The 12,103-nt window shown below is 38.4% G+C and overlaps 1 protein-coding gene across 2 annotated transcripts in view; it reads left to right on the forward strand.

The window, feature by feature from the left end:
• Dh44 (corticotropin-releasing diuretic hormone 44) overlaps window positions 1–12,103 on the forward strand; it is a 176,586-nt gene that overhangs the window by 88,893 nt on the left and 75,590 nt on the right. The gene's annotated exons all lie outside the window — the stretch shown is intronic.

Consider the following 12,103-nt stretch of genomic DNA (forward strand, 5'->3'; position numbering starts at 1 on the left):
GCACGCCACGCCTTTGTTCCCATTCAGATCCTTCTTGCCGTGCGTAAAAATGCCTTGCTGTCAGGAGGACTCCGAATTAAATGCCCTTCCATAGGGCGTATTTGATTGGGTTTCTTTAAATTTGGATTTTCAAGTACTGTTGAGGGAATTGAGTTAGGTAACAGGGCTTGGAGAAAATCCAGATTTAAAATTAGGAGCTTCTGGAAACCCAATGACGCACAGAAGCTAAAATATGGAGCTAAAGTAGAGGATGACTCTTCTTTTCTCTAAAAACTAGTCATGGCTCCTTTCTTCATTCCTCGTTATTACTCTCTTCTGCGGCAAGATCACCTGACAACTTTTTTATTCGAATTATTCAATCTACCTTGGAGTTGAACACGCGTGGTTACGTCCTTAATTTTTTTTTTTTTTTTTTTTTTTTTTTTTTAAATAAAAAAAATTGGCGCAAGCTTGAAATACAACTTAAGAAATGCATGAATAGAGCTGTATTAAGACGACGTATCCTTTTTAAAAGACGGTAAAAAGCTTTTATCCATAGACTTTAAACTTTCTCATTTAACACCGTTGTATTAATTTCATGAAAACCGCTAGACGCAAGACCATGAAAGTTATATAGTAGGACTAAAATAGAATATTTCTAATTTGGAAAATATGTCTGATACTATGTGGATTATACTCGTAATCATAGCCAAATTGGATACACCTCTTGTTCGTATACAACATTTTTAAGCCAACAAAGTCCTTTATCATTTCTAAGAGAACTATTTGAGTTAACTTCCTCTAAAAAGGAATTTTAAAATTGAACCCAGAAATAAGTTGACTGCGCGTTCAATCTTTTCTGTTTCAAAATATGATAACTTTGAAAAAGTGTGATTTATTAATTTCGTGAATAAATTCTAGTTTCGTTGACTCTGAAAAATGAGTATTGGTGTTATTTTTAAGTTGCTCACTACAAGCAATGGTACACTGTAAGCAATGGTTGACGTCAATACTAGACTCTCAATTCGAGCGCCAACATACGAGTGTAATGCATCACTGTTTCGACGAGAATTTCATACTACTCAATGTAAACGCGAAATTATCTGGAGATTTGACATCATTGGAAAGTACATGAAATATAGTTGAGATTAATACGATTACTGCCGTGCACACAGCGCTGCGGATTTACATTCAAATCTATCGAAACTCTTACCATGCCAGACAGTAAGTGCCAGTGGCGTGGCGTGAATTTCGATGTATCGATTGTTATGCCATTTAAACCCATGATAAAGAATCGATTATTAAGGGGTTCGCTGCGAACACCCTGTCTATCGATCCTTTTCCATAGGTTTAAATGCCATAACAATCGATACATCGCAATTCACGCCCCGCCACTGGTAAGTGCCCGAGTTTTGAACAGCGAGACCACACCGCAATTTCATTGTCAATTAAAATACTGATGGACCCATCCGTAATTCAATTATAATTTTCCGTATAGCAGCGCGCGATATTTCCAAGTATTGACAAAGTTGCATGAATTCGCCTCAGTATCCATGGCGAAATTTTCTGTTTTGTAGATAATCCATAAAACACGCAGATCCTATAATCCGCCATTATACGATACGAGCATGCGAAGGGAAACAAGAACTTATATACGATTCCTCTTTGAAAGGAAATTGCTGGAGACAAATCAATAGAATTGAAATTAACCCAACGTAACCTAATCGTATACAAGTGCAAGGTAATCGACATGAGCAATTTATGTGAATTGTGTCTGACTTGTTGCCTCTCGAGGGAATGAAGGCGCAAGTCGCGGAGATATCGCGATTGTGGTTGACCGTTTGCAACTCGAGTGTAATCTATTTCCCGCCGCCCACCGATCTAATGAGTGTTATGTCAGGTGGGATTGGGAAAGATCACGAACCGAATATAATTTGTAGCCTTAGCTGAGGTAACGCTTTGTGACGTGTAAGCGAGAGGATTGCCAAATCTACGAGAAAAAAAGTTTCCTATAAATGAGGAATAATTACACAGCATTCAAAATTTTCAGGATTTTCTAAGTAACGATATTCTCACAAATATGTATTTTAAAAATATTCTTACAGACTTTTCGACACCAATTTTTACCCATACTTTAAAAATGATTTTCTTGTTTATAATTTAAAAACATTACTCTAAGACTTTAAAACTATTTAGTTGTTGTCGACAATGTTATGGTATGTTTTTTTGTTTTTTTTTTAGCAATACCGTCGACTTATGTTTAACAGCAATTCCAAAAATTTTAGATTATTTTAGAAATTTCGATTTTATTGGGTTCAACTTGCTTCTTCAGGAATGTCAGTCATCTAAAATTACGAATTTAACTTTCAACCGGCTGACATTTGATGTCACTGTGTTGCAGGAAAGAGAGATGGAGGGAAAGAGGTGGGAGGAGAGAGAGAAATGAGCGGCGAAGTCAGAGGGAGAGCCCGACTAAAGGGAAGAAAAAACGCCTTCAATTGGAAATGATACTGCGCAATACAGGGAAGCTTGAATAGTTGTATCATTCCATTATTCACGATATTTCTGCGGTTAGTTTTGAATCTACGGGGATGGAGGGAGGAGAGGGGGGGGTGAAAATATACGAAGAAGAGTTTTCAACAGTCATTTTAGGCAGCTGAATCTGATAATGACCTCCATTTTATCGCATCGCGTGCCGGTTCTTACAGTATCTAATTTCACCACTCCTCGCCTTCAAATCGATTTTGGGGAAAACGTGTACACAAAATACAATGAAGGAATAGTTCGATCATATTAGCATACATATCAATAAATACAGCCGATTATTTACTCCAAAATTATCACTGTCGAGTCCGTGGCCAATTGTGACCTAGTTATTGTTAAAAGTATAGCCATTAGTCGCAACATCAGCTGTGCTAACAACCATGCCGTTTTGAATCTTGAAGGAAAAAGGAAAATAATTTTTCAAAACTTACGATAGGATATGCATTCGATGCCTGAAATTGAAAAATGTATTTTTGCAATGCAAACTTTTAAAAATATCCGACTCCGATCTATCTGTTTAGGAGAAAACCAACCAAAATATCACCGCGGCCTTTATATGTATTAACAAGTGAGACAAATTCACAGAAAATTTCAAGAAAAACTATTAGTTAGTTTCCTTTTAAAATAAACAATTTTAAGGGGAAATTTACAAAATTCGGGAAATTCGCAGTTACCCACTCTTCACCTTCAGCTATCAATATTTGGACCGCATTGAGCTGAAAGGAACCAAAGCCACATCAGACATTGCTAAATTTAACCGAGCAATCCAATTTTTTATGATAGAACGTTTGCACGGATTTTTTCGAAATTTTCAAGGAATTTGCTTCGTTTTGTAGATAATTCACTAAAATATGCAAAAATTTCCTCATAACCGTTTTCCTGTAAAAAGAGGAATTGCCCGATTAAATTTGTCACTAACCAGTTTGGTTTGGTTCCTTTCTGATTATACATAGTTTGTCGAAAGTCGATTTAGTTCTCTCTCTAAAAATGCGATTTTCGGCATGTATTTTCAAAAAATTGACTCAGTGTGAAGACAGCCAACAAATCACGTCGCATCGTACGATATTGGTTCTTGATAAGGGTCGTACTTCACGTCTGTTCTACTTTACTCGTTGAATAGAGGAGCCAATCGGAGTTGGATTTTGCGAATAGCGAAATTCTGCCAAGGGCTCGAGAATTCATCACCTCGGCTCGTCGCCGTTCTTTCGCGTATTGTCAACCGTTTGTCACCGTATCGCGTTAGTGTGCCGCAAAACATATTCATTCATGAGTCTCGAAGCGCGACGTTATGAGAAAAAAGAAGCGAATCGAAATTGCGCCCAGGGTAGCCAAATGAGTTCAAAAATCTTGGTGCGCCAGGGACGCTTCAATGCAAGTGAACGATATTTGGACCGCATTTAGCAGAACGGAACCAAGCCACTGATTAAGCAATAAAAACTCAAAGGCTTTGATAGTTTGAAGCCACCATATGGAAACAAGGGCATTTTTGGTTATATCTAATGTATAAAATCATTATCGTCATCGTATTCTTGAAATACAGGATTTACTTTAAAATCAGAAAGCCTCTAAAGTTTTCGATCATTCAGTACTGTTTGGATAAAGATGAAAATAAAATGAGTGAAAAATGTTGATAAACATTATTTTAAATACCTAGTCCGAATTTTCCGTGTGCAATAAAGATAATACCGGGTACTCCTAGGTCTAACTTAGTCTAGCTTAAGATACCTGCAGGTGGTTTACGTACTCGTAAAATATGTTGAGTCAAAGTATCTTAAAGACTTTTTCAAATTTTTCCCTCGTCAATTCGTGCACTAGACCCTTCGATCAATTAAATAATTATTAAACAGATTTTCTTATTTCCTTCTTCCTCTTTCTTTTTCAAAAGAACCGATAGAAATTTGATTAAATTTCTGCCCAAACCGGCAACCTTCTGCGCCCCCATCCAGGCTTTTATTTTTGATTCCCAGACGTGCAATAAAGCCACCCTTGAAAACTATTCCCCACCTCTCCATCCACCTGCTTCTTATATTTGTGCGAAAACAATCTCTCACTTGTCGAACAGGTGAACGAATTGATGTCGTAACTTACTCCTTGACCTCGCGTGCCGTTGCCATGTATTGTCGGTCTCAGTTACAAGAACCTAGTTTGACAAACCAGACATAGTTTGACGAACTTTCCCGGCATTCATATCAATATATCTTTATCAGTCATTTTTAGGCGAGACTAGATGATCCTCTCTTCGTCCGAATGGGGATTTGAAAACCACGAAATCTGCTTTCACCAGCGCAGCCTCCAGGGAACCGAGCTGTGACAATAAATCTAAGACACGGAACTAACAACTTGGGTAAATTACGAGGACGCGAAAAAAAAGGCGAATTGATTGCAATATGTCTCTCCGGTCTGAGACGACCCGTAAATCACGGCGAATTTCATTACCGCGTGCATTTTTGGATCGGAATTCACAAGTTACCTCTGATCGGTTGTTGCCACGTTTGGAATACGCTCTGGCGGAATTCATCAATAGATGTGGCCAAAATACCAAACTGAAAAAAGTTCGGTTAAACGGAACTTGTTAGGATGATATGTAACCTACTTTTGTTCGTTACACACAATCGAATAATTCAGCCTGCGCTACCGAAAGATTCGGATGAGAACAGCATTGCCGCAAAGTTCGGTTCAGCAGACCGACCCTAATCTCACCTCTTTAAAATCCCCAAAAATAGCCTCCTCTTTAAGTGGTGCACTATGCCCAGTTTTCGACATCCAGGCGAACCAGGCTCGCGCATCTAGAATGGAGCTGCCAAACTTTTCGGAGTGCAGATATTGCTGGAAAATGTTTTAAAATATTGATTCAAGAGCAGTAATTTCCATCCTTAAAATTTAGCCCAGGTAACTTCACCCGAAACGCGAATTGTATATCTGTATGGGCCAAAATTACAGCTCTCAGACTGTAAGCTTTTCTCCGATGCTTTTGTCAGTGATTCTTGCTAAACTCCAAGTCCAGGCTCTTGACTGGCATGTCTAAACACTTATTAGCTTAAATTCAAAACCAAAGAGGCCTCCCATTGATGGGCTAGAAATGTTGGTTTGTATTTGGCAACATTCTGGACCTGAATTCAGAATATACTTGGTTGTCCGTGACACGGGAAATCAAAAAGTTCCTCTTATATCAAGAAATTTGTTCACTTCGTTTACGTTACATGCCTTGCGGACATTAAAGGATACGTTTGGTTTGGTTAGTCCCAATACGTGTAGTCGTGCTCCCATTTCTTCTTTTTAAAAAATAGATGGTGACCAAGATAACCGTGTCTTTGCTATTAGTCCGTCGCACCCCTCTCTCTTAAATTTAGAAGAAAAGATGGAAGGGTCTATCTCTCCGAGTATGCCTCCCCTAGGACCCCCTCCCTCCAAAAAGATTCCCTTTTCATCTTCGCTTCTCGATACATTCGGAAATTCCTTTGATTGTCCCTTATCTGAACCTCTTGAGCCGATTCTGTGGAGCATCACCAAAAAAAGAATAAATCATTGACTGTTTATGAAATGAATGAAGTCAAATTATCATTGGAAAGACGCACACCTATTATGAATCTTGTTTCATACTAATAATAATTGATAATATTTGTTGCATACGTATATTGCTTCATGAGAATGTATTATGGCGTAATATTGTGCACTGTCAGTGCTATGTAGGTCAGTAATGTAATGTAAATGGTCAGTATCGTATTTTATTCCTTCATAGCGGTATCCAATATGACGATAAATAAAAGGCTACTAGAGGACGAAAACTTTGGAATGATGAAGCGTAAATTTTTAAGAGCCAAAATATTTTACAGATTCAGTTGCATGCGAGAAAACGGCGATAATAGAGCCTTGAGGATCGCCTCTGTTCTTCTGCAGTCCTTATTCTGTAAAAACTAAAGAGGTAGTAGTCGATGAAAATTTTTAAAAAAATTAATTTCGATTTGCGACGTTGCAGATTTCTTTTAACATATTATGTTGTCCAAAGGAAAACTGATAATCATTGATTTAGAATTTCGACGGGTCATTCTTTATCCTACACAAAAAATTCTGCAAAAATTTCAAACAATTACGCTAATTCATCTTACTATAAAGATAGTAAAAATTAGAGTGGGAACTCTAGAACTTTGCTATCTCGGTACGTGCTTTTCGACATTCACCATTGTAAAGTTATGGAGTACAGCAAGGTAAACGTACCAAGGACGGTGCGGTGGTAAGCACTCTACGAGACGTGTATGTAATGAGGCGGTTAAGGAGGCTTACAAGTGCTTTCCATAACAAGCACTTGATCTCTAATCGAGCCAAAACTTTAGCCAGGGGCAAGGGGAGAGTCAAAGGAGTATGCGAATGAGGGAACAGAGAACCAGGCGTGAAATTTCGAGGATCTTAAGCTAGGCGCCGTTGTCTTTCTTCCAATCAACAATTTTAAGGGAGGAGCTCTTTACAGACTCAATTTCTAATGGCTTTATACTTGTCCATCGATTCAGAATATGGATTCTAAATATTCCGTGATTCGAGGTCGAGGTAAATTTTACTATAAAAGATTGGAAACGAGATATCATAAATCTAATTACATGCCTAAACTCGTATCTTGATTACCGAGTCTTTTCTTCAGTTACAAATGGTTAGACAATTAAGAACTCCTATTTTCAACGTTCAATAGGAACAGAGATAACATCCCGTGAAAAGTACACGGTTAGAAATCTGGTGGTAAAAGGTGGAGCTGAAATTCAGAATAAAAATGGCCTTGAATAGGAGCGAGTAAAATCAATCCATGGAGACATCCACTACAATGTGGAGTACATGTTGCTACAACCTTAGCAGCAGATACATTTATTCCCACTACATATACTTTTTGTGATCATATATACTCCACCTCCACAAATTCACTCCCAGATGATAAAGGTGTACGGTCGATCTTTTCTGATTTCTTCAAATTGGGTCTTGTTACTCGAAGATGAAAAAAATGACACTAGATGCGCCATACATCGCCAATAGGAAAAAAATTGGAAGACATCACAGTATGCTCTATCTCTGTAGATGACGTATTTTGCCTTGTTCATGCACTTGCACCCTTACAGCGATATCTTACGTATTTAGTGACACAGAAACTTTGACGTTTGAACAGATGTCATTCATTTTTTGCAATTTCATAGATTCAAGAGTGAAAATATGATTCTTCACGGCACAAATGACGCATGAAACTTCGAAGTTTTACGCATGATTATATGATGGCTGCATTTTTTTCTCAATAAATCTGGTAGGTACACATAAGTATGGATCCAATTTTTTTCTCTTTTTTCTATTTTATCTTTGTGGACGAGGACTATACTTTTCGCTTAATTCAGTGCGGAGAGACAACTGGGGCTAGGTACTTTAGAAGATCGTAAGCAGCATACAAGAGCAAAACAGCGGAACCAGAGCGATGCGACGCACGACGGCACGAATATAATCTTGTCGCATTTATCACGGGCGGGGGAGTTTAGTTGGGGGGTGGGAAGGACTCAGGGTGGCGCAGGTGAGAAGTTTCAGGCGATGAATTCGTGACTGTATTGGTCCGACTTTGTCAATTTAGCGCACAAGGGTTGCGTTACTTTAAGGGGAAGGCTTATTATTTGTGATCTTCCGCCGATTAAGGAGAGAAGCGGTGAATATTACGAGGAACTAGGGGGATGCCCCCTAGTCGCTTCGCAGTCCAACCACCTGAAGCGCTTTTTGCTTTATGCCTTACACTTTCCTCTCATAATTGTATATTAGAGTAGGATTAGATGGTTGAACGGCTACCACGAGGTTATTTAACGACTAAACTGTTGTTCATTCATAACATGAACAGGTAAAACCATACGTCTCTGAACACAAAATTGAATGATATTCTAATCATAATAGAGAATAGGGTTCTCGTTGAATCTTTCCTCCTTGAGTTTTCAGCGTTAAAATGGCCGCTTTATCCATTAATTGAACTACATTTTGCAAAAGAGTCAAGAGCACTAGAAGACCCCTGGTAAAAATTGGCGATAAGAGCTGCGTTTCAAAATACCATAGGAATTCTTATAGCCGGCTAAAGAAGGCTACAGAAAATCATATAGCTGGCTTTAGAATGCGGAGAAAATCATACGGCCGGGATATACGAAGCGATAAAAAATTATGCAGCTGGGCTATATATCGCTGGGCTTTACACTTTATCGCCTGGCTGTTGTTTTTACGCCATCGATTATAAAAGGCTATAAGAAATTGTGTAGAAATTCGTGTGCTTTGGAAATCATTAAGTTTGATACGGAACCACCTTAATATTTACAAAACACACGTTATAATTTCCTTTGATACATATTTTTTTTTTCATCAGTTAAAACGAGAATAATCCATACAGGATGTGCAAACATTTCAAAATCATGATTTGAATAACTCTGACTCCGTCAGATTAAATATTAGAGTCTAACACAAAGCGGAGCGGGGCGGCGACGCACTGGCGCCTACAAAGGGATACTTCAAGCATTGCGTAACGCGTGAAGTATCCCTGTTAGGTTTGTAGGCGCCAATGCGCGTTCCGCGCTGGCTGCCCGCCTGCCTTGCCGCAGCGTGCCACGGCGCTTGAGGCAACTATTTCACACCAGAGGTATTGCACAGTATCATACGAAAGTGAAGGCGCTCTAATATATTAGTAATGGCAGGCATCCATCAAAAGTACGGAGCTTTCCTCGCAAAATAAATCAATATACTACGGTCCAAAAAGAGAGCAGTATTCCAAAAACTCATTAAGTCCTAGCATCCGTAATTAGTAACGTTTAGCATACACTATATCGCCTGGCTATTGCTTAATCGCCATCGGCTATAAAAGGCTTTAAGAAATTGTGTAGCCGGCTATAGAAGCTATTGGAAATCTTACAGCCGGCTGCAGGTCTATGGTATTTTGGAACACAGATTCTACTGCCAATTTTTACCAGGGACACCTAAAGGTATTTAAATGATTGTATCTTACGATAAAACCAGATAATTAACGTAGCGGGACCAAGAAAATTCATTAAATCAGACATCCACCCTATAAATTACCTTTCTACGAAGCTGTGTATACTTCAGCTCTGCTTTTCTTAAAAACAGTTGCTTATGAGACTATTTTAAAGGCAAAAAATGAATAAAGAAAGCCATTCATATCCACATGAAACGCTAAACGCGTTTGGTATGGATAAACATATGAACTTAAAAATTACTGGCAATTTTTAGGAATTAATCGTTCACTGTCCCACTAATGTTTTTAGCTGCAAAATAAAACCAGCCCTTGTGTTTTATATACACTCCGCTACTACCCTATATCAGTGTTAGTATTTATTCTGTGTCCCAAAATACTACAAACATCAATTAACGTTGTTCATTATTCCAGTACATCGCACTAACTTTAATTATCGATCATTCAAACTTTACTGCAAGAGATCATGGACGTTTGATTCGCATGAGAGAGACAATTTTCGTGCGGATTTTCGTGCCAATCTGACACAGGGCGTGCTGAGTAGCGTCACGGCGAGAGTATTATTTACAATCCAAGAGGACGTAAATAAGACGCAGACGAGGGAGGTTGAGAGAAAAGATTAGAAACGTTCATTATACATTCGGAACTTTTATGCACGGTGAGAGAAGCGAGTTCGAAAAACCGAATTGGCGTGCCCGGGCGCGCGCTCCCGGCGCTACGAGTTCGTCAGGTTAATTTCGGATTGTTGAATGTTGAATCCTCGATTCATTTCGAATTCCGCAGCCATCCTCAACAAGTGCCCGACGAAGCCCCCCTCAACCCCTCCCTCCTATTCCACGGGCGAAAATTTAACTTAGGGTCGGGATGGCGGGTCCTGACGCAACGCGAAAGAAACGACGTAACACTTTTTACCGGGGTGAAGGGTCGCTCGAGAATTACGTAACGCTTTTAGAGAGGGTTGAGCCTGAGAGGTATCATGGTGGTTCGTGAAATATTAAAGAGTTTGGTTCCGGGAATGGATAAAAAAACATGAGGCTTCTCCATTCTAAGTAACCTTTTTCAATAGTAAATTTTATTTTTCTCAAATTTTATGATCCTGTACGAATTTGGTGGTGAATACGTATATTCGAAGGTGCCCGAAAAAAGTTATTAACATCTTAAAAATGAAAGATCGGTACAGAGAGAGGGTAAGAAGAAGTCTCAAGAAGGAGGAAAGGGAAAGAGAAGGAGGAGGGGCAAAAATTTGCATACAAAAAATGAAAAAAAGAACAAGGAAAGACTAAATCAACGAACGTGCAAAAAAAAACAAAGGAATTAAATATTAGCGTAACTCTCTTTCAAATTGAATTTATTTTTATCCAAAATGTACATTTTTCATGCGAAATCTATCATATTACTTGTTTTTTTTCTATATAAGTCCTAGTCATGAAAATTTACTATTATTTTTCACTAAAAATCATTCAGAGTTCTGTGGATGTAGGCGAAGATTAAAACGTTTCAGCTTCCTTTCAAACTGATTTTGGCAGTTTTTTCCTATTTTAATTAGCACATTGACATTTCAGACTCATCATTTCTTCGCGCTTTACAATTGCAAGCAGTCTTTGACTCTACCACGAACTTTCAGATTGTTGCTGAACTCTTATAGAGAATTGGGAAGTTAATTCACTCATCCGTTTCCCTTAATAATTCATATTTACAGTTCCTCGCAGACGAATAGAACGAATTAGATTCGTAAATTCACGACGTAGTGCTCGAGTTTTGCGACAGAGATTTAGTTACCTTCGTTTGTCGTAGTTAAAATTCCCTCCCTCGAAAGTTTTTGAAATGAAGAACCTCTCTTAGCTGAATAAGTTACTAACAAGCAAAACAAGATACAGTGCGAGCGTACAACTTTTTGAGCATATCTAACATTGACAAGATAAGTTAAGAGTGGCTTTCTCTAGTCGCCGGAGGAATTTCGTATTGTATCTACGTCCTAGTTAATCTCTCATTTGTTTAGGTTTAAAAAAAAAATAAAATAATTCAAGAAGATATGACTGCCTCTCCTTTGAAAAAACAAGATATATAATGGGCAGCCTGTTGGCGTTAGGAGCAATGGACGCAAGGACGAAAATCCAATGCAAAATACAAATGCTTTGATACAACTATACGTACTCAGTGGATGTCCGTGTTGCATACGCGAGCAGTTGAAGGCGTTTTGGTATTCTTGAAGTGCATGGAAATTTTCGACTCGGCACACCTCTGCAATGATGCAATTGCAGATTATTTAAAAATATCGATGCGATGGCCAATGTACGATACTACGTGTCTCCGTTTGCGACGTTGCAGACTTCCTGTCATACTTTATTTTTTCTTTTGAAACAAGGCAACTTAATTTGTTGAAAAATTCCTTGATTTTTCTCTCTTTGAGCAGAATATTCTGTATGAATTTCGAGCTATAAATTTGGCTTGTTTTTCTTCGAATGAATAAATCAGGAGCGGAAATTTTGAAACACCGCAATTGGAGATACGTGTTTTTGCGCTTTAGCTATTGATATACTTAAAATCTGTCCCTTTGAATACGATAGGTTGAAATACGTCCAAAGTTTATAAAATGGAATG

Source organism: Bemisia tabaci, chromosome 3 (genome assembly GCF_918797505.1).
Source record: "Bemisia tabaci chromosome 3, PGI_BMITA_v3".
In the NCBI taxonomy this organism is placed as follows: Eukaryota; Metazoa; Arthropoda; class Insecta; order Hemiptera; family Aleyrodidae; genus Bemisia; species Bemisia tabaci.